This window comes from Lepeophtheirus salmonis, chromosome 3 (genome assembly GCF_016086655.4).
Source record: "Lepeophtheirus salmonis chromosome 3, UVic_Lsal_1.4, whole genome shotgun sequence".
In the NCBI taxonomy this organism is placed as follows: Eukaryota; Metazoa; Arthropoda; class Copepoda; order Siphonostomatoida; family Caligidae; genus Lepeophtheirus; species Lepeophtheirus salmonis.
This window is the reverse complement of record NC_052133.2, coordinates 16,607,198-16,632,723: the sequence shown is the minus strand read 5'-3', so window position 1 is coordinate 16,632,723 and position 25,526 is coordinate 16,607,198.

The window sequence follows — 25,526 nt, the reverse complement described above, 5'->3', positions numbered from 1 at the left end:
GATATCTATATTAACACCAATCTGAAAATATGAGATTCACATCAGTACGTATGTGCAAATGGATATTTAACGATTTGATATGTGCATTTTTCAATATTCCATATGTGATCAAGTCAAATATTTGACTTGAAAAATCACATTATTTCGAGTTTAGAACATAATACAAAAAAGTTACTATAATTTTTACATATATTTTAAGTTTTTTGTATGTTAAAAATAATTATAAACAATATTATATCACGAATGACTATAAAAACGATTACTCAATAACAAAAACTATTAAGAGAAAAAGAAATATTAATTCTGTACTTTATAGCCAAAATGATTCAAAAGAGATCTCTAATTTTTGTACTTACAAATTATTCTTTTGTCTAACTTGTGGATGCCAATACGGATATTGGATACATTACTAATCTGACCATCTTGGGGTTTGAATTGTAATATTAAAAATAAATCATTTAAAACAAAACGTAGTAACGTATTTATTCATGCCTTAAAAAGAATTAACCTTTGATAATGGTGTGTTAATAATTATCCATCAAAAAAAGTCTTCAAAAAGTATTCATGTACATACAAGGAAGTGATTTCTGGGTATTTTTTGTTCATTGACTTGACTTGTATCTACAAAAAAAATACTTATTTTTCCAGTCTATAAAGGATCGATAAAAGATATTGACACACCTAGAGCTTAATTATTCTTTAAAACCCATCTTAGCATGAATGAAACATCTTGAGTAGAAAAAAAAAAAAAAAGAGTCATTTGTACAACAAAAGAAGTCCTTTTAAATCAATGACCATTGTCCTTTGGATGATAATCCTTAATTATCAATTTAAAAGTCGTGTAAATGTAATCTACATTTTATAACCTACACACATAGAAATAACATGTAGATTAGTATAATTTTATTGACTTGATTTCAATGTGGTCGTGGCAAAAATCACACTATGCTATAATCGATGAAATTTGTAAATTTAATTACAAATGTATTATACCGTGTAAAGGGATCTTCTAACGAATTGGCTTTAATGAATATAAAAATATTATTTCCTTGACTGATAATATATATATAAATATGTTGGGTAACGGTTGCAACTTGTACTAGCAAATTGTACAAGTTGCAATATATTCGTCATAAATGTCTTATTTAATTACAGTATTGGTCATTCTAATTAGTAATTAACAACTGTTAATTGATGCTATCATTTTATTTTGATCTATTACAATTATTTGGTTATTATATATTTATGAGTAATATGACTGTGAACATTTGAACTTCATAAAGTGCCATAGAATACAATTATTTTAGTCATTTGTATTAAAATAGTCAAAAATAACAGCATTAATAAATCCATTATCTACGGAATATGCCGTTATTGCATTATTCTCATCCGTAGTATCATAGATTCTATATTGGAAAAATCTTCATCTCATTTTTTGGTTGCAACTTGGAGAAAATCAGAGCTTGTATACAACGTATGCAAAGGGCATGGCCACATAACTTTCTTTTATAGGGTTTCATTTTACAAATTTCTTAAAAATGCAGTTATATTGGAATTATGAGGAACATACCTTTGTCGTAGGAAATAAATATTGCTAAAAAAGGATTCGACAAAACATTATACAGGGCAGTACAGCAAAACTTTGACTGTTAATTTATGTATATTTTCTCATTACTTTGATAAAGGTTAGTTATTATTTTTTAGTATTCTGTTTCCACCGTTATTATTACATAAATAAACTTTAATAATCATTTCATCATCATGTGCATGCAACAAGCGAAAAGGCAGCAAATCTCAGATTTCTTAGATGCTGGAGTTTATGTGATGAGGATTAGGGTCATTGTTAAGTGTTCTAGGGGCCTATTTTTTAAGTTGGACAAGATAAAAAAAAAACTTAGAAGACTTCTCCAGGATGTCAGGAAAGGAGGGCATAATTTAAAGAGGTATACGAAGTACTTGTTAAGTTGGAGAAGATTATAAAAGATGATTGCTTTAAGTCGATGAATCGCCTCGCCAACGACTTCTCTGTGGTCTTAGGACCATCAGGATGACTATAAAGCACAACTTGGGATTAGTTTCTTTCACAAGGGCCCAACGTCATCTTCTGACAGAAGGCATGAAAGCCAGGAGACTCAAGAAGTACAAGAAAATCCTCATATGGATCAAGGCAATTGGGTCAATTTTGAAAATTTTGTCGGAAAAGAAGATTTTCACAGTTGTTCAATTCTATTATGAAAATAACCACTGGCTTGCCAAGACAAAAGAAGAGGTCCAAGTGGTTTACCACACCAAATATCTAGCCCAAACCATGGCCCTTGACGTTGTGGTCTCTAATGGAAAGAAAATGCATCCGTTCTTTTTCAACATGGACAAAATATCGACTAGGAATCCTACTATAGTCCACATTTTTAGTGAAAATAACAAATTTATTTAGGTTAAACTTGTATCAAATTTTTTTTAATAAATGTATATATAAACAAATATATAACAACGCTTTTTATATCATTAATTTTTTTATTGAACAGATGATATTAAAACAAAATCACGTATTTTTCAAAACTTTAGGACCGTTGAGCTACCTCTAAATACTCATAGAAATTGTTGAAACTTAGTTAATTGTATTTTTATCAAAAGGAACGCATTTGAACTCTAAATTACTTACTTTTTCTCGAAAAGGGATTTGATTGGCACCTTACTGGTTTAACAGTGAGGTTAAGACGGCCGTGTCGATTTTTTTTTTTTTTTTTTTTTTTTTTTTTTTTGGGACGGGGGGGTCATATTTTATACCAAAACACAAAAGTGGTTTTTGGAGCTCAAGACCACTAAATAGGGGGTTGAATTATAATTTAAAAAGTGACTGGCGTCTCAATTAACAACTGTACGAATAACAACGTTTTTAAATTTATTGAACACCACAGATAAAATTGGGCAGAATAAGATTTCTGTAAATTTTGCACTTTATTTTTTTTTTTCAAGCGCAAAAAATTTAATTCTAACAGTATATTGGATTCTTAGAACAAATTAAATTCGCAGAAATTTCTGAGTATTTTCAATTTCCAAAATATTATATTAAATAATTTGTGCAATAATTTATTAAATGAAACAGTTATTAAAGGTAATTTTCTGACGACATTATTATTTATACTAATTTTGCAATTTTCATTGCAAATTCAGAATTGACAATTTTTTGACAAGAATAAAGAATGTACTTATCATCTAAAAAAATTATCATACATATATGTTGGTATGTTGTTTGAAGTTTATAAGACAATTTTCTTTAAAATTCATAATAATCTATATAAATATATTATAATGCAATCCCATACTAAAGCCGTCACAACATTAAGAAGAAATAATATTAACAATTGTCAATGTATTAATTTCCACTCCCTCCTTGGCCCGAGGAACACCGGCTAAACTTTTGCCAGTGAGGCATTCTATGTCAAATTTTTGCAAACTTTTTGCCAATTTTTGATATGGTTAATTGCCGATTTTGGTAAATTTTAGTCAAGGGTACTATCTCAACAAAGCAACAACACGTGTGAAATTTTAGATTTGTGGATACGTGAGGGGCCGATTTGGAGTCACTTAAAGTTTGGTCCCCTTCGAATGACCTTTGAGCTTAAGTAAGCTATAACTCCATTGAAAATAGAGAAATTTCATCATTTTTGCTTTAAAATACTTTAAGAGTAGGTGCTTCAACTCGTGTACTATAAAAATTGCATATCCACAAAAAATACTATGAAAACAGTTTCGCAAAATATAATTAATGACGCCAAGCGAAGCTTCGAAATTGATTTTGCCCATTTTGAATAAGAATTTTAACATATTCGTATTCTATATGTGTGCAAAAATTAGAATGGGATCTTTATAGGATCACCTTTGTTTAGGTCTATAACTGGAAAAGATCATAATTGCCAGCATAAAAAATTCTGTCTTTTTTAAAAAATATATAATTCTGTGTTATTTTTTTTCTTTTTTATCCCTTTTAGGTTTGAAATATTCATAATCTGTTAATATATGTATTTGTGTCATTCCACATATTTGTCAAAATAAAATATTTTATTTTTTTACTTGGTGAAACTTTTGCTAAATGTATATAGTTATGAAATCCAGAGTTTGGATTTCATTAGTTTGCTATTTATCCAGAGTAGGTAACTGATGTTCTATGAATCATTGATTCCACTCTCGACTTGGCTGCATCGCTGTATTCCCGAGCACCAAGGAATGTATCCATCTCAGATATAAATGTAGGAAGCCACTGGGTAGCTACTATAGTTTTTGAAATGCTAAACCTGTCCTTTAAATTGATTTGCTCAGTTTTGTAGTCTGCATATGCATAGAAATCACGCTTTATTAATGTTAAATGGTCACAAACAAGACCCAAAGAATTGAATCAGTTTCGTGATTTGATTCTCATATACGTGGGGAAGGCTCTTTTTTGTGGCTTTCCTTTTAATTGCCCCTCAACTCCATCAGCTGGTCCTTTTCCATGACTATTGGCAAAAACTGCACTACATTAAATTCCGTAGAAAATTAAAAATTTTAATAACAATTGTTCTACTGACCATCGAATGACCTTTTCACGAAAAGTAACCATTTTAATTCAATTTTAACGCATTAAACCAGTAATAAAAATATAATTTATCCGAATCGAAGATGGTACCTACAAAAAAATAAATCCTTTGGAGGCAATTTGCTCTTTTTTCATGGAAATGAATCGAATAAATGGACAAGTACTTACTTTATTTATATTTACATGTTTAGACACAAGATTTATTCAATTGAAATTATTTTATATTTTAAATAAATCTATTTTCCAATCAATTTATTTATATTAGCTTATAATATCATAAATCTAATTCATTTTTAATTTCTTATTGCAATTTTTTTAAAAATAAAGGGTATTTTCTTTTTGGGTTTGGGATAGATCCTTCGATGGTCTTCCACGACTTGTATTATACATTCAAGTTGTGACTTGTCATTTGTTATTAACCAACTATATTCTGTGATGTGTTTTTTAATATTTTTGGTGCCATTTTTTAACTTAAGCCATTTACGTTTCCATATAAAAAAAGATTTTTTTGTTACCCAACTGTATCTGTTTGTTATTTAGACTGTTGTAAATGTCTCCTCTGGAAATAGAATTCGATATGAAACAAAAATTATTTTTATTTCTTGATGTTGACTTCTCTAATAGTACATTACTAAGCAATTTAAATGATAAATAACTAAAATAATTTTCTGCATATTCAATGATCCAATATGTAAATTTCCTTCAAACAGGGTTTTACCTTCTTTGAACTCTCACTAAGCTCTTTTTAAATTATCGGTGTGTCGGTAAATTGATGGTAATAAAATATTTCTACTTGGATGACATTTTACAATGTAGAGTATAAATTTTCATTTGCAATAAGTTTTGCAAATAATATCTTACAGGAATTTCCCCTGTAAATTATAATTTACTTAAATAAATTTGTTTCTGCAAAAAAAAAAAAAAAAAAATTGCTTAAACACCATGCCAAAAAATATAAATTAAATATAGAATGGTTATAAAATGGCAACTATTTACTTTGATGGATTGCGACAATGGGGACCATAGTATCAAGTGAGTAGTACCACAAATGTGTTGTAAATAGTTATACAGGGTGTAGAAACATAATTTATTTTTTTATAATTCGTAGAAGTCTAGCTGTATAAGTAGTAGCGTAAATTAATTCTAATGTTTTCGTGAAAAACAATCAGTTGCTATAATGTGTTGAAATAGTAAGGAACATGCATTTGACGTAAAAAAAAATATTTTATAAAATTAAACTAATTGCAATTGCAGTTTTTATTGTTGCTATTTATAAAAATACGTCAATTGTTTCAATTTCTAGAATAAAGTCATACACATACGTATTGGTATCACATATATATTTTTATTTTTCCTATGAAATTTTGATATTTTAAAATTCTATGTTAAATATTGGTGAAAAATAATTATTGCTTATTATAAATGCTTATTAAAAAAATACTAAATGACGTTTATTAGAAAGCTTTGTGTCAAGATTTATCAGCTTATTTAGATACTGGTATATCCATAAGTATTGGCACACTCAAAAGATTCGGCTATTTTAATAGTCAGTTTTTTGATATTTGTTGTACTTTTATTCATCGGAGTCTAGAATATCACTTTTAATATGCTTTTACTAAAATAATAAAACCAGAAGAGTCGAGAGCTTCTTTAATCTGAGTACTTTAAATCCTTTATTGAAAATCTTTTTAGATGTGATGAACTACCTCAGTATTGTCTATTATGACCCAGACCAAAGAACATTGTGTTCAAGTCAGAGAGAAGATGGTTCAATTTTGTTAGCAAGGCAGTGGATACAAATCTATTTCCAAAAAAATGGATGTTCCTAAAAAATGGTTTATAATATAATTAAGAAAAATAGAAAATATGGGGAAGTTCGTAATCGTAAAAGAACTGGTTGTCCATTAAAATTATATCATCAATTGCAAAGAAAAGTGGTCAGGGAAGTCAAAATTAACCCAGAACATAAACCAAGGTGATTTTTCATTATTTAGAGAAGAATGGGATTGTTGTTTTACAAAGAACGATATCTAGAATGTTTCAAGAAGAAGGTTATCATGAGAGACGTCCATGAAAAATACTATTACTTAAGGTTCGACATCATAAATTAAAATTAAAGTTTGCCAAAGAACATTGGTAGAAGGAACTGACCTTCTGGCCAATAGTATTGTGTTCAAATGAAACAAAAATTAAGCTTTTGGGTCACAACTTTAACCAGTTCATTTGCAGGGAATCTCCTCGTAACACGATACCTAAAGTAAAGCATGGTAGTGGATCAATCATGCTTTGGGGCTGCTTTTCCTCCAAAGGTATCGGAAGGCATGTCAGAGTGAATAGAAAAGTGAAAAAAAAAAAAATGTTATGCCAAAGGTTAAGACGAAAATTTGAAATCCTCCTTAAAAGTTTTAGTCTTGGTCGTAAGATGTTAATCCAACAGGACAATGAAGCAAATCCTTCGAGCAAATTTGTATCCTCGTGGCTTCAAAGGAGTAATACTAAGGCTTTGGACTGGTCTGCCTTCAACTCCAACCTCAATTGTATTGAAATTCTTCGGTGTGAGTTAAAAGAACGGATTCCTGACAGAAAATCCAAAAATATTGAATAACTAGAGTCATTTATTATTAAAAAGTGGCAAAATATTTATTCTACAACTTGTTTGACCTTAATTGTAAATTATCAAAAAAATTCTTTTTAAGTTTGCAGGAATAAATGTTGCACAATTGACTATTAATTAAAGGGTTGTCAAAACTTTGACCAGGTTTTTTTAAAATTATTACTTCTAAAAATATATATGTATATACATTTTTCTGTTTATCAAAGTAGACAAGGTTTAAATCATTAATTATAGCAATCAACATTTATTACTTTTATCATTTTATCATATTGTGTCTTTTTTTTTTTGTTTATATTAATAGAGTATCTATGTAAAAATGTGGGGTGCCAATACTATTTTTCATGACTGTACAAAAAACAATGTCTTCAAATCATTTTCATAATTTAAAACTTTCAAAATCATTAAACGCCAACAACTCTACAGATAATTGAGCTTGAGAGATAAAATTGGTGCTATCAGATCCAATGTCATGCAAGAACTCTAAATAAGAGCAGTTTGTTCAAATAAATTCAATTCTGGAAACAACAGTAACTAACTATACTTGATCCATATAAAAAATAAAATTCAAATCCGTACGTTTGAACCTATGGTCAATAAAACTTGTTTGAACTCGCTTGGTTTATGTTATGAAGATTAACCTAAAAATATTAAAGTTTAAATATACAAAATTTTATGAATAGAAAAAAGTATGATCTTAATATTAACTAAGGAAATATAACAACGAAACATGCCAATTGTCAATATAAAAGCAATTTAATGAAAAACACTTCTTTCCTTTGAGTTTTTATATATATTCTGATACTTGATTGATTCTGTTAGTTTTGAAAGTATGCTCTATAAAACTTATTTGGACTCGCTTGGGTTATGATGCATAGATTCACTCATGGCAATCCCGTTGATTTTTGTCAATGCATATGATCAATTATCGCATTAAGTATATATTACATTATTTTTAATGGAAAAATATAAACAGTTAAATATGCACAATTTTAACAAAAGAAATTAGGGATGATCTTATTACTAAAGGGATTATAAATGATCATTTTTTAAAATATTGATAATATTTGAAAGTAAACTTTTTAGGGCTTAAGCCTATAATGAACAAATATCATTATTATTTGTTGAGAGTTAATAATTAAAAATTATTGCGGATGCGTGATTACCTAATTTTATTAGGACTTAGTCGACTCTCTGTAATAGCTATGGTTCGTATAGACTCGTGTTCTTTGACATTTTTCATTTCAAATTTTTTGGTTTTCTAACAATTTCGGTAAATTTGAGACAGTTTTTATGTATAAATATATGTGGTGAGCCAAAATAAAAACAATATTAAAAAAATAAAGAAAAGGAGAAAATTTATAAAAAAATTTAAATTCTATATAAATGTTACGGGCTATGCAGAAAATTGGGCATTCTGCAAAAAAGAACCATACAATGTACGAAATCCCCGTTAGAGCGGATAAGGTGCAAAATGCACGAGCAATCTATAAAATCTCCAATAGGGTGGTCTTTTTACGTTCATTTATATTGTCAGGTAAAATGATTGTGTGTAATTCATTAGCTAAACAATTCATTGCGAGTAATTTTATAATTGCGTCCATTTTCATTGAAATTTATATTTTATTCACACAATCTAACTATTGTATGACAGAAAATTGTCATGAGAGACCCCATTTTATTTTACAAAGTATACCTTGACCAATTGGTTGTGGAGGCAGATATTTGGTCCCTAAACAGGATCAAAACCTTTTGTGGCTGCTATCCTGAGTATCAAGGAGCCCTTTTAAAATTCTATAATACACTCCGGCCCACGGTTATGCAAGTGAACTGCTTGTCTACAAGGGAGATGAACATCTATCACCGCCCCTATCCTGAGTGTCAAGGGGCCTTTGTAATACTCAATGATGAACCCAGACCAGGGGTGGTGCAAGTGAACCACTGGTTCAAAAGTTGGATCAAAACTTATTGCCGACACTTCCTTGAGAATTAAGGATTTTTTTCACCGACTCAAAAATTATTTAGTCAACCTTTGGAGTTTTAGTTTGAAAATCGCCTCACCATTTGTGACGAGTCGAAAAATCATGAATTTATTTCAAGACAGACTATGTAAAAAAATTGTTTGAGTGCACTCAAAATAACACTTAAAATAAGCGATTTCCAAAATATTGAGTCGACTCTTTGAGTTTTTAATTTGAAAATCGACTCAACATAAAAGACCAGTCCACATCGACTGATGCCAAGTCACAACGAGTCAGTAATTGTTTGAGTCGACAAAACATTTAATCAAACTGACTCAAAAATATTTAGTCAACTCTTGTCTTTAAAAATTTAAACATAATGAAATATTCATTCATTTCCAAAATATTTTAAAGTGGGTTGAGCAGTTTATTTACTGATTTATATCTCTAAGCAGTGCTTTGCGTCTATTAAAAAAACTCCTTATGAATACATCTATTATTAATTGATTCTTAAAGTATATTTTGTTTAAAAAATAGTTGACTAATATCTTTTGTGTTAAATAGACACTACACCTTTCAAAAATAAAAAATCTCGAGTGTCATCAATCATGAACTGCATATACATATGTTCTGTGTCAAAACAAAATTAATCTTGAAAAAAATATTTAAAAAATATGCATCTCCAAGGATTTATGTTCCATTTTGTATTTTTTATTTGATCCCATTTGGAAATATTAAAATTTGCTACTCACTGTGAATGGATCGCTTGATTGTTTCGATCCTGGTATCTTATTCCCAAGGAAGGAGTCCACTCAACTCTCGTATGAAGTCCGATAGTTTTCTCTCGATGAATTCTGCAACTGACGTCCATCGTGGAATTTGAAATCCGAATTTCTTGACATAGATGGTCAAGTTAGAAGTATCTTCCTTCAATTGTCTTGATCTTTCTTTTACGAGGCATACGTCATGAAATTGGGATTTATATCGAAAAAAATATGAGGATAATGTTGACTATTTGCTAGTATACCCACATGAAAAATGAGATCACTACAAAATGAAAAAAAAAAATCACTGGAGATGCACATTTTTTAAATTATAGATTGAATATTTTTCTATAATATAAGCTATGATATTCCTCATCACAAAGTTTTATGAATAAATTATTAGGGCTTAAAGAAGAGTCTCCTTTTTTATCCTCTTTCTACCAAAAAAGAAATATACCGATTTCGGAACAAGATAAATAATTAAAAAAATTTACATATGTTTTATTAATCCTACTTTTATTTTGAGTATTTTTTTTAAAGGTAAAAATGATTATGAAAAATAATACTCCCGAATGATTAAAATCCAAGATATTTCCGAAAATAAATTATAACTCATATCAGTTTTGGATTCTCGACTCATAGATTTATTTTGATTAATGTCTTCGATTTACTTGTACAAAATTCCCCCCACCCCCTAGTTTAACAAAGCTTACGGTACAGTTTTTATTTTATTTTTGTTATGATAAAAAGAAATAAATCATGATCTTAGTATTTGACCTTAAATTATTCAAGGTATTGTTGTTTTATTTTACTAAAACTTTAACCATATAAAGCTAAACCCCTTACTATTTTAAAATAATAAACATCAGAGTGGAAAAATAATGAAATTAGGAGTAACGGCGTGATTTACTTCATATACATATATTACATTTTAGTTGAATATAACCTTTTTTCCTCTATATAAATTATAAGGTTTCATCAAAAACCGAGTGGTCCATTAAAATCTCACAACTTTGTAATTTAATTGCAATAAGATATAATTTTTTTAAATTAACAATAGAATTTCAAAAAAATCAATACTATTAATAAATGATTGCCGTAGCTATATCAATCAATAAATCATTGCCCTTCCCGGCAATGATGGTTTCCAGGCGGTGGAAGCCCTGGCACTCCTTGTCGATGAAGCCCTCGGTGAGACCACATTGAGACCTTCGGTGTATGGATGATTGAAACTGCAGACCTTCTCCTCAACATGCACCCAAAAGGTGACATCACGTTTAACTTCACTGGTTCCAGTTTGGCTTTTTTTTTTTTGACAGAGACTTCTTCTTCTCCAACGTTTTTGACTTGCTGACGGCGTAGACGGTGGCCCTGGAGATGCCCAACTACTTGGAGAACACGTTCAAGTGTAATTTTCTCGACTTGTACGTAAGCGAAAGAGCTCAGGATTGATCTGTTTTGTAACTATCTTTTTATGCTTTTTTATATCAAAATATGAATTAATTTCAATCACTCAACCTTCATCAACTATTGAACCAGTTAGTGCTCAAATTTCAATGGACTACCTGGTATTCATCGAAATGCTAATTTATTCATCTCAGAGCTGGATCGAGTTACATATCAAAAATTTCATTTTTTAATATGTTTACTTAGATTCATACTTCATACCAAATTTTAGTCAAATCGATGCTCACTTCTGAGAAAAATCATTGTCTCAGCTTGTTTTTGTATTGAAAGACCACATATGTATAAATAATAGTAAACGCTTACCAGACTGAAAGTTATTTTTTTAGATACATTTTTTTTGATAAAAGATAAAGAAAACTTATATATTAGAGGACGAACATAGCTTTGACGTTTTTGTATACAAATATTCATTTCTCACCTGTGAGATAAGTTTTTTCTTGTTATAATGAGGAAGTGTATATAAATATGTGATAATATATTTATGTATGTTTCTATATATCTTAGATGTATCTAGAAACTTAATGAAGCTGATAAAGAGTATTCTCAGGTACTTGCAAATTCAAGAGGTCAAATATTACGTATTTAAAAGAATATTAAGGTATTGGGTGCAGTAGTTAAACTGACTAATGAAAATACAAAATATTTAGAAAATTTAGGTTGTATAAACTAGGTAATATATGTTCTATAAATAAGACAAGCTAATATGAAGGTTGTCTCAAAATTAAGTCAAGTTTATTTTTTGTATTTTTCTACGAATTATCGTCCATTGCTACAAACAAATTATTCAGATTAATCCTTTATAGGGGCTTGAAATTCAAATAAAACAATGGAACAATACGCTGTTGAACTCAACGTGCGTAGGTTCACGACCCAGTTATTCCTAGAGAAAAAATTTAATTTATATATATGGATTTCACACAAGATTGCTAGGTCAGATGGAATAAAGGTAATACTTTAACGTTTACTTATACTTAATTAGTGCAACGCCATCTGACCAATTAAAGGAACATGAAAAAAAAAAATCATTATCACAATGTACATAAGGATAATATATTGATGTGTTTAATATCAAGGAACATATCGTAATCCAATTATTTTTTATAATTTAAATTTTGTCTAACACTAGAGTGATTTCTGAGTATCTCAATTCATCTCAGAAATTTGAGTAAAAAGCCAATAATAAGTCAAAGTATGTCTCTGTAATATTGGACTGTAGTACTAGGGTAGGTCATAAATAATTTGCGAGTCCTATAACGTTTTTTCAATAAAGGATCCATGAGAAATTCTAACATAATCATTTAGGTATATCGCGCTCTTTAAGTGTTGGAAAATATTTTTTTGTTTCATTTGGGTATCAGGTGTGCCTATTGTATTAGTTAGTCACTTCGCCGCTTCATAATCTATAATCGTTGTTTTCGCTGCTATGTCCACCCCCGTTACAAGATGAAAACATATGTCACACCCAACACTTCCTATACCAAGTTAGAACACTCCCCTCCCCATCTCTGTAAACTGTTTTAAACTGGACTACAGCTATGGAAGATGGCATTTTCTCTCTGGAAATGAAGTGTCGTCCAGGAAGCCCCTGGGATTCTGGGAGCCTTAACGACATCATTTGTTTTTGTTACCTGGTCCACTCCAACCCTCAGCGGAGTACTCAAGAAGTTGAAGCACAGGTGTGTCTTTGGCAAACAAACGTTCATTGGATCCTTATATACGATTTAGAGTAGAAACAGCTATTGTGTTTCTGGATACCCCACAAACTTTTTGGGATAAACTGACCAGTAGAGGTGCCCGGAGCGTTAAACAACTCCATTAAAGCCCTTATCCAAACCTGAATGACTGATTCTTTTTCAGCAAGATTAAACTTTACTCTGAGAAAACAATTTGATGGATCTAAAGAGCACCTGGCGTGCAGCAGAGTTTGAAGAAATGACAAAAGAGGAGCTCTTGGAACAACTTAAAAAGTGACTCAAATACTAAATTCAAATATGTGTAACTGGTTATGGGCTCAACTCGGCTGAATATACGAGTACAATACCCAAAAGTTTTAATGAATGAGATTGATGTTTAGTTAATTTATTTTACAGTGTTGGTAAAAAGTTTTTTCTCTCTCTTTTTTAAACTCTAAAGTGATTCTCTATTCACTCTTAAAATGTGGCAACTCATACAATTACTGGTTTTATATTTAAAAAAAACAATGGTTGACAATTTAAAATGATAAACTATAATAAATACATAATATTTGAAAAGTAATACAAGAAACATATTTGAAATATTAAATTTTTTCTTTTAATGCAAGATTTCGTGTCAATAACTTTGTTTTCGATAGAGAAAAGAATGAAGAAAGAAAGATGAGATCATCCAGTTTTTAATCCGATGCTTGGTAAATAAATTTTTAATCGTAAGACTCGAGCTTTCAGTCTTCAGACCCGTATAGGAAGTTTATTTAATTTCTTTGCAGAAAATTTGTTCTATTGTTTTTCCTTTTGATTTCTACGAGTTTTTTTTTCAATCTAAGGACTAAGGAATAGAACAGTAGCTACATAAATTATAACGCTGTAGCTATAATTTGGAACAATACACACAACCTTTCGCTTCCCAAAATTCGCATAAAATAATAAATATTTCATGGAAATTCTTATTAAAATACAAATGTAAGGTTTTTAAATTAAAAATAACATTTAATAAAATCGTGTGGAAACACTTAAACTCAATAGTTACGACTGCAAAATGGATGGAATAATTTTTGTTTAAAAATGATACAATATTTAAATGACGTAATTATTATACTCGTTAAAAAGTAAAAATACCCCATTCACTAACTGCGTAATAAAAAGTTTTTCACTAACGAAGGGTTATATAATAAATATTCATTGCTAAATGCTATATAAGAGTTTGTGATTCGCACAATATATGTTGAAAAAGTTTTCTGAGTCAAGTATTAAATAAAAACTATTTGCATCCGATAGATCAGATTTTATAAGCATAATGTACCGTGAAGTGAAGCACGTTATCATTACAAATAATACAAATTAAAAATCTCAAAAACGATTGCTTCCGTATAATACTTGGATACAAAATAATTAAAATATGGAAAAAAATCCAATATATTTATGTACCAGCTTAAATATGTTATAATGTTAAATACTTAATATTTCTAAGATCAACATAGAATATTAAACATGCATACATTTGATTTGTAATATAAATCCTAATTGGGATCTAATGTAAAATTGTAATCGGTAGGGATGTAGCGGTCTATAAGTTTTCGACCCCAAAGTCTACAGGATTGTCAATTCAAATAACAGGCACATTCCTTATTATGATCAATGCAAAAATGTTTCTTGTATTATTACGTCAATTTTTAGTCGGTCTAATCCTTGTTTACTTTTTAAGTCTATCTTGCAGGTATCCTTTATAAACAGCCCGTTCATTATAAACGATTATTTTACAAGAGTACTTTCGGTAGTAAGTATTTAATAATATAGAAGATAACTCCCAAACAAATCCACAGTGTTAATTTCTGTTTTTCATGAGCACACTCATACGTAGCTACTCAATACACAGATGTTCTCTTTTCTATAATTAAAGAATAATAAAAAAATAAATATAATGACCCAGGAAGTTCTTTAGTCTCTAGAATATCCAGTCGCTCTGCTTGAACTGCATAAGCTGGTTTCAAAACCTCATGTGACACCATTTTTTATTTATATATGGACTAGTGGTAGTCCCAGGGATTGCTCTGAGTTATTAGGCGTCGAACAGACATACTCTAGCTCAAAAATATATGCTATGACCTCCCCAGAAAACCTCAGGTAAAACTACACCGGGTGTAGAAAAAATAATGATACCGGTTTCGAATGGGTGTTGTTGCTCAAATATTAAAGTTCCGATTATCTCTGAAGAGCCAAGATTTTTAGACTTTGATTGATGCACATTTTGTAAACGAGAATTTTATGTATGTCGCAATGGAGGCAAAAGAGCTTTCATAAGCAATTAATTTCACGCCGGAAGGACCACCTCTGACATCAAGAAGGCCTTAAACGTCATCAAGGCCACAGTGTGTTGGGCAGAAATTATTTGGCTGATGGGGACAACCTTAAGGACAAACCAAAGAGTAGAAGATCCACCAAAGTGAAGCCTGAAGACATCATTGAGGTCATTAAGGTCAACCCAAATGAGGAAGATATCAGAGTACCACAAGAAAAAGAAGGTGCATCGGTCTACTGTGGGCAAGGCCATCCAGAAGGCAGGATAAATATTGCTTAGAAGAATTGATAGGACACTACCGTGCCAAAGTCTAACAGAACTCCGTCTTCAGCGATGTCAACAACTCTTGATTGATCTGAAGCACAATAGCAATTGGGATTTTTTTTTCTCAGATGAAATGACATTTAGCGTTGACTTCGTCCACCACAAGCAAAATTATCGGGTGGTATGCTTTGGCAAGGGTGACAACATCATCGGGACTGTCACCAAGACCATAAATATCTGGCGTCTTTGATTATATAGGGTTGTGGCATCAACTGGAGAAAAAATGCCTCCAATTTAGTTTCCTGTTGGATACCGGTTACCTGGTGCTGACTACTTGATTGTGTTGAAGGAAAATGTGGTCTCATAGAAAATCAAGACCATGCAGAAGTCAAACAAGGCCAATTTAGTATTTCAGTATGATAGGGGCCTGGACCATATTGCTAATATTGTACAAGAGTGAATGGTTTGCTACATGAACTTTTGGTCCAAGAGCCTTTATCCCTAAGATCTGAATCCACTGGTTTAATCTATTTTGTAGCAAATTTAGAAGAAGGCCTGCAATGTCCACTATCCGAATATTGATTCCCTGAATACCTATGCTAACCAGCAGTGGAGGATCATGAAAACGGACTAATGTGTGCAATGGGTACCAGAGGGGGTTGAAGGCTGTCATTGAGGCTGATGGTAGCCAGATTCATAATTAATGCACTTTTTTATTCTTAAAAATATTATAAAATACAATTTTCTTAAACAAATAATTATAATCAATTATGAGTATTTTAATGACTACTTAGAGGCAGGTCTCAGTATTTTTTCTACGCCCTGTATACCGCTTTTCTGTAAGTTGACTTGTTATAGATGAATCTTCCCAAATATACATAGTTATTCTTAAAACATAATATTTTTGCAATGTGATAATTTAGCAATTTTGTAAAAATAAATTCAGGATAATATACATTACAACAATCTATCTCTTAACCTAAAATTTTCATTTTTTAAGATTGATTCAAAAAACAAAAAAGAACAGCAGATACAATCATTGATAATATATTTCCCTCAATAACGCCCTTGATTCGGTCCTGAGCCGTGCAGTGCTCTGTAAAATAGAGCCGATATCAATTGTTGAATCCCATGACGATGAATACAATCAGGGACTTCTTTTGACCCTTGTCACAAGGTATTTCCAGAATACATAATACATTGGAATTAGGATAGGGGATCCAAGATGCCAAATACCAGTTGTGCTCGGGCACTTCTTTCTTTGGTATCCGCCAGGTCCATCCTCAACTCTGCAACAATTCTTTTATCTATCTAGGTTATCTTTGATTCCTCAGCATTGCTAATATTCAGATCAATGTTCTAAAATACATAACAAATGTGCACCTGCATTCTACTGCTGGAAATGTAATAGACTAGATGTCTTCTTTTGTTGACTCTATTGCGGTGTTTTGGGTATTATGTAAAACATTTAAATGTATATTTCACCACAAGAAGGCATTAAGCAATTTCGTTAGCATATACACCGGAAAAATTCAGAGCTTTGTAGCGTCGGATTTCATTGTTACACTCTGTATGTTAAAAACTACATATTTTAATAGCAGGGTATTAGTAAACTGTATACAATTCCACCTCATGAGAACAAAACTATAATACACGTATGATGGTCAAATATCTTTACAATCTTGAATTGGCACTCGGTAGAGTGAAATGTTTAAAACTCTGTTTTGTTATCTTTTGTGTGACTTTAACCTTCTTATTTATTAACACGAATATTTAGTGTATATATTTTATATATAAAATGCATTTTTAACGGTAACCTTGACCTCTCAAAATTTAAATGCCTCCCAACTATATACACTCAAACAAAGTTCTAACAAAATTGGTCAATATCTTGCGTACAAACAAACTATTCAAATTCATGGGTAAAGATAATTAAAGTACGGTACAGTGGTCCCTCACTCATTCTCGGATCGTTATTTGTGGATTCAATCAATCGCGAGTGTTGTTTTAATATAATTTCATAATGAGATTAACCAATCTTGATAACCTTTGCCACATAGCGCCGGAGGCTTTGGAAGACCGGTCAACTTCGTGCTGATCCAGCTTTCCATTGTACTGGTTCTACGCATTTAATTTCCATTCTCTGGATGGATGGAGTTGCCGAAGGATGAAATTTATCTTCCAAAAAATAGTCAACCAGCCAACAGGCCAAAAATTTGCAGGATGTCTTGACCACAAAAGGTCTTCACTTTTGGAGCCCCAACTTTTGGCCTGCAAAATACCTAGACCTGAACCCCTGCGATTTTATCTCTGAGTGATGATCGAGCATGAGGCCTGTGCCAAGAATTATTCGTGTATGGAGACCCTGACGGAGTACATTTTCAGTACAATTGTAAAAATGGATCTGCACAAGGTCACCCAGGACTCCCAAAGCTTCAAGTGCCGTGTGGACGAGGTTATCAAGAGAGGTATATATCATTATAAATAATTGAATATCATTAAATGTAGAAATATTTTTTGAAAAAGTTTTAAAGCAAAGATATCTTTACGATTTCAGAATAATTTTAGTTATTGTACATGTGAGGATGTATTATAATTAATCTTTAGGATGTTACTATTGTTTTAAATAACCTATAAGCTCATTCACTAGTAATTATAGTACGGATTTCAATCATTTTGGACAAGTACTTACATGTATCAAGAGTGAATAATGAGGGCTCACTGTATATGTCACAAAATGACATCAAGTTTTTCTTTTTTTCTAAGGATCTCGTGACGCTACAAGTTACAATTTGTGGCCTTCTTGTAACAAAGGAATTTGATTTTACATTATTAAAACAATTTCTTTTATTTGAAACCATTTGGTTGAGAGAGCAAAAACATATTTGGTATATTTTAACATGAAGAAACCTTTTTTCATCTTTACATTTATGTATGTCTGTAATCTCATCTATCTGATAAGTATACCTTTTGCAAGTTAGTTAAATCAAATTAGATATTTTCATAGTGGGAAAAATGTGACTCCTCAGGAAATATGATTTAATAAGCACGTTTTTATTTTGTGTCATTTTGCGGACTGCCCTTCAGTACATATACTGAAAAAATTCATATTGCTTAACATAGGAGGAATAAGTGATCAATTCGTGACTGCTATTCTTTTATTCGGGCTCACTCCAAATATTTCGAGTGCTCCTACAAAAACTCGCGCCATAGAGTTAGCTCTCTCGAGCTGTAGAAGTAGGATAGCAGAGAAGCTGACATAAGACGACTCTATACGAAATGAAGAATTTAGAGCTATTTTTATTTCGACTGCTGCAAGATACTCTGTCTTTGCCATTAAAATTCCGGATTCTTCGAATCTAACGTGGAAGTACACAGGGGTTTTGATACGCTACTACCCAAATGGTTCGATAGACAATATGACGTTTCTTCGCCGTCTAATACGAATCCACAGACGGTTTAAAAAGTTTTGTTCATCTAATGCTTAAATGTTGTTCTTTTTGTCTCCATCCTACTTTTTTTTAGTTGTATGATTTTAATAATTTTTATTCATTTGTTTTCTACCAGATCATTTTACTAATTTTATTGATGATTTTTATGAAATGTGATAAACGACTACGGAGTATTTTAATTATCTTTTGACTCACCGTGCTAATTAATTGTTGTATTGACTTTAGTTTAGGGATTTAATTATAAACTAAAATGTTTATTTATATATGTTTTTATATATGTAACTTCTCTAAACAAATAAAGTCTTTATATGGGGGGGAAAAAACTGTTATAGGACTCAAACTGGAATTGATGGAAATATTCAAAGACTTTGACTTGATCTGAACTTGTGAGCAAAGACTTCAGACTCTAGATCCAGTATATTAACTTTTTTACACCTCTAGTATTCACACATAACTTAAAAAACTCTGTAAAATATAAGGAGAATTAGCAATTCCAACCCTTTTCTTAATAGACTATAGTCCTTGAGATTTTTTTTTTTCTATAATGAGATTTTTATAAGAACAATCATCACGATAACTGAATGTATCTCAATTAAATTATATGTATGTATATTACATATTATTAAGTATTTTTTAAATAACATATTTTCTGGAATTACATCAATATCAATGTTTCTCATTTATGTAGAAAGACTCACAAAAAAAAAACATTTTTTATAAAGAGACCTTCAAACAATTTGAGCTCTATTCAATATTATGAACCGTCTGTAACTTCCCGGGGGTGTTTATTCATCTCAAAGACTGAAATATGCATGTATCATCAAATGTGTGACATATTTTTTTCTCCAACTTGTATGTAAGTTATTAATTTATCAAATACTTCATGTCTCTATTTTTTGGAATGGTATTTAATTAGTTTCTACATTATTACTAAATTATAAAGTTTACTATTGAGGTATTGTATAAAAATTGTCAAATCAAAATACACGGAGAAAATCGCAAAACTTTTTTGCACAAATTCAACAAAATAATAATGAATATCATTTATTGGCATTGTAAAGAGAACCCCAATCCTACCAATATTATTTTTTGCACTTGCAAAAACAAAAAAGTTATAGAGTGTAATGTCTTCGAAAAATGAACCACGATAACGTTCATTTTTTTCAAATATTGAAAAAATTATTTAATAATATGTTCTGGAAATTAAAAATACTCTGATGTAACGATATAATTTATAAATTTATGAATAAAATCCATAATTTTGTGGCACTTCTTTTTAAAAATTGAAAATTTACTTTTAATAAAAAGAAGAGACAAAATAGGATAAAAATTGAAAAGAAATAAAAAATTATTCTGAGAATAACTGATACTTCAGTTAAAAGTTAATTTTGAAGTGTCAAATGTATATGCAAACGAATCTCCTGACAAATTTATGCAAACTTTATTTATTTATGAATCAAATATATCATTGGATGTTCATTTTTTTGCACCTGAAAAAAACGAAATTTCAATTTTCACCCATTTTTTTTACCCTTAACTTATTCAATTTTTGTAATTTTTTTGATAATGTATTAATTCATATAGTATCTTTTTTATGAGACGTCAATCACTTTTTGTTTTATAACTCAACCACCAATCTTTTCTCCTTGAACTGCAAAAAAACGGTTTTTTTGTTTTGGGTATACCATAAGGCCCCTGATATGACCCCCCCCCTTAAAAAAATCATGCACCCCTGTCTTAGTCTGAACCGGTTCGAAAGAGGCCCCTATTCAAAATGTTAGCATCCTAGGTTCAACGGTCTGAGCACGCATCAAGGAAACACACAAACTTTATTTTATATATATGTATAATTTCATCAATACAAATCTTTCGATGCAAATATATTAGCATGTTATTCCAAATTTATAAGAGAACACAATTTTTTTTAAATCATGAAAATACTACAAACTACAAAGGTTACAATAGCATTTTGGTGGGAAGAGGGTACTATGATGAGACTTTGCGGATTACCTTACTTAACTGGATTGATATAGTGTGATTACTGATTAGTATATGTAGTATGAAAGATAGTCCATTTCCTTCTCCATCATTATTATCGTAGCAATAGAATTAGAAATATCAGAACCTTACTCGAGAACAACAAAACATTCATATTTAATTATATTTATTAGTATAATAGATTAGTTCTGTATATTTAATTATTTTTATAAAAATATTTCAATTATTTTGACCATTGTCCATGTGATATTCCGCTCGCTCCTTAGCCGAGCAAGGCCGGGTAATTCCTTTGCTAGTAATATATAAAATATTTACTTTTTTTATCATCCTTTATTAATTTAGAAAAAATCCATCTGTTACTAACAGTTTACAAAATAAATTTATTCTTCTTTCTACTAGTATTATAGATTACTAGTGGTAATATCCGGGATTACAGTAGTCATTAAGCATCGACAAAAAGACACACTTTCCTGGAGTAATATAAAAGATAGTTCCCCAGGAAATATGTAGTGGCTCTTTGTTTTTCATGCGCACACTTACAAGTAGCTACTCCCTCAATAATCAAACATTTTCCATTTTAATTTGATGAGCCAAGACGTACTTTAGGTCGTTGATAAATCTAATTTAAACTCACATGCATTTTTTTTTAATACAGTTTACTCGATGTCATCTTATCTTATATATAAAAAAATAAACATATCGATCTTCCTTCTTCGTTTTTTCTGCCTAGCAACAGCTTTTGTTTTCTTCTAGCTCTATCTACAGTTGAAAATAAGAAGTGAAGGGAAGATTGTATTAGCCAGTTAATTGGTTTTGATAAGCACTTATGATAATTCAATTTTTTCAATAATTTTTTAGGTAGTAACATGAAGAGAGATTGCGTTAGCCAGTTAATTCGTCTTGGATTGCTACAATTCAAATAAACACTTATGAGAATTTAATCTGTCCAATAAAGCCAAATAGTGATATTGTATAACTAATTTGACATATTATTTGAGTAGTATTTTGAAGTACCTATCACCTATAACAATTCTATGGAAGCATTGGATATTACGCAGGATCCTAATTGATTTAGACATAAAGAATTTTTTAAGTTGTTTTGTAGTTGTTGCATGTTGTACCGGGCCGTGCAAAATTATTTACCGATGATGTACATATACTTTTTAAAAGGTTTTGTGGCAACCAATATGATTGTTTCGTATTTTTACTGTTAAAATAAACAAAAATCCTTCCTGTGAGAGCGTAACAACGTCCACACGTGAGACCATATCCAATCAGGAAAAAAAGAGGTTCAAAATTGCAGCCCTCCTCCGAGCGGGAATGCCTCATAACAACATTAAGGAACAGGGTGGGGCCTCGTTGATGACAATTTACAACGTTTCCAAGCGCTTGGAGGCTGGGGGTGATATCAAGCATTCCCCTGGGGCTGGCAGGAAGCCCACTGTCTCAACAAGGAAAGTAAAGGCAGTGTTCAAGAGGACTCCCAACAGGTCCATTGCCGACATGGACAGAAAGATGGGAACGAGGCGTACTGAACGCCCTCTGCTAACTGAACGTCAGCGAGAAGTCAGACTTGAGCGTGGCAAGAAAATCTTGAATGATATCAAGGGCTACTCTAGGCGCATCATCATTTTTTCAGATGATAAAACTTTTACGGTCGATCTTGTTCTCAACAGGCAAAATGACCGTGTTGTGAGCTTTGGAGATGTACAAGATAAGCACCGCTATGTGACAACAACAAAAGCACCCTGCTTCGGTGATGATGTTGGGTCTCGTGGCCTCCAACGGGAAGGCTATGAAGCCAGTATGGTTCCCCACTGGCTACAGATTAACAGCGGAGGATTATGTGAAGATTTTGGTGTCCAAGGTCCTTCTGTGGATCAAATCCATAGTTGGCAACTCTCCTTGGGTTTTTCAACAAGATGGAGCACCCGCCTTCGCTTCCAAGAAAGCTCCGGAGTGGATCAAGGACAACATGAACTTTTGGCCCAAGGACTACTGGCCCCCTCATAGCCCAGATCTGAACCCACTAGCCTTCTCTTTCTAGGCGCACATGGAGACCAAGGCCTGCAAAAACGACACATGAACATAAATGCCTTAAAGGCTGCTGTCACCAAGGCCTAGGTCTCCATGGACGCCGATTACATCCAGCAAGTCTGTGGCAGCTTCAGACGTCGCCTGACCAGTGTCATTGAGTCAAATGGTGGCTACATTGATTAAATTTGATCACAAACTATTTTATTATTCTAAAAATGTATGAATAAATTGTTTCTCAAGTCATTCGAAATGTCATTATTGTCTGCAATATGTTCTGAACAAAAATGGGTAAATAATTCTGCACGGCCCGGTAAGTAAGGAGTAGGCCAGTATATTCACATGGGGTTGAAGAGGGTTTATTTTACAAATTTACAAAGGTTAAAATAATAAATTTTTTATTTGTGATTAAGAAATAACATAAACCAAAAAAATCAAAAAGGTATAAATCATAAACTTGATTTAGTTACATATTGAGAGGATTGTTATGTAGAAATCTGGTGATTTTTTAATGTTCACTGTTACTGATTATTTGATTTACCGAACTTTAGCAACTTCTATCTTCGCATTTTCACTTTTAAAGTGGTTCAAGTGTGAGTACAAATTTGTTAGGCCCCTCTACAATGCAGGCGTATCACCTTACACAATACCCCTTCAGGAATAGATTGGAAGAAATTAAACATGTCTTTATCAAACCCAGGAGGCCACCAGGCAAGAATTTTAACTTGGGATTTTTGGGTGTTTTAATTATTCTTGTAGAATAAATTAGGTACTTTTACATTCTGTTTAAGTTAACTAACATAAACTATAAATAATATAATTTATTTATTTGAATTTTTAAATCATTTGATAGACAAAACATGGTATATACACTACCAGCATTTTGTGTCCAAATGCATCTCCCCCCTCACTACAAATAGCAAAAAGTATTCAAAATAACTCGATTCAGTCAAATTTGATCAACTCACTGAAAACTCAAATTGTATCTCATGGTCACATATTGAAATGTACTAAATTCCTTAATTGAACATTTTTTTAGATTGGAGAACGTAAGAGTTGATGTTATTTTAAAAGTGCATCTTCATTTTATTAATAAAGAAGATAAATTCTCAAGTATAAAATATGATAATAAAAAAGCATTCAATTTGTTCATTAATGACTATAGCAGGTATCAACTGTAACAATAACTATGAACAAATAAAAAATTTATTATTGAAATATCCATAAAGTATACAGGTCAGGATTTAAAGGAAAATAAAGGATTAAATACATGAGTACATCTAATCAACTAAATTTATCACCCTTTGGGCTACTTTTTCAGGTACAACTTACACCCACGAATAAATGCCCCTCTATAAAATCAGACATAATAAAAACAATTGATTCTTATTTTTTACCAATTAGGCTGTCAAGTAGTTTTGTAACCTATAAATCATTGCAACTACATATTATAGCTATGCCCCAATTAATTATAGATTCAGGGTCTATACTGTTTGACCTTCATATGTCATTGATCAGACATAATGTTTATTTCAAAATATTGTTAAAACAACTCGATCTATTTCTTAATTTTATCAATTTATGACATGATATTTATTTGAGAAATTATTTATTTGTTTTGAGTTTTTTTACCCAAAAAAAAAAAAAGTGTCCACACTTTTGATTTGTGTCTTCCGTATTTAACTCTTTTTGGAACATCAATTCGATATATATATTATACTCTAATCTATAATTCAATATATATAAGTCAATTCAGAGGATTATAGATTAAATATGATTTCATCCATAGGAACAAATCCCTCTATTGATAAGACTATGGTATCAACCTAATTTTTTAACAGTAACAACAGTAATAAGTCCAATACTTAAAAGAAACGGTAATTTTTATAAATATACGATATTTATATTTCATATAAAAAATTAATTTCTTTTTATTTTGTTTAATACCCTTTATTAGGTAGGTTTGTGTTTTCCCACTTTCTTTGAATCCTAGAGATAGGCAGTATTGGAGTGTCAGGGAGCCGCGGGGTACATGGCCCCTCTAGTAAAGAATATCTCATAGATGGCAAAAACGAAAAGGACATTTTATTTATGAATCAATTCAAAAATCTTATAAATGAAAATTCTTTTGAAAGAATGGAAAAAAGTCCTCCGATTTATAAAAACAAAATATACTGAATTAAACTTTAAAAAATAATCCAGGTGCGCCAACCTGAAAGGCTTTGCATATCCTATAAAGAAGAATTTTGTAAGTCTGTAGTGTAGGAGCGATAAAACGGCCTAACCTATGAAAATTGTGGCCCTGAGACATTACAGAAAGGTAGTATAAAACACTAAATCATGATAAAATACTAAGTTAAAATTATTTTGATCTTGGATGAAATCTTCTGGTGGCACAATTTGATG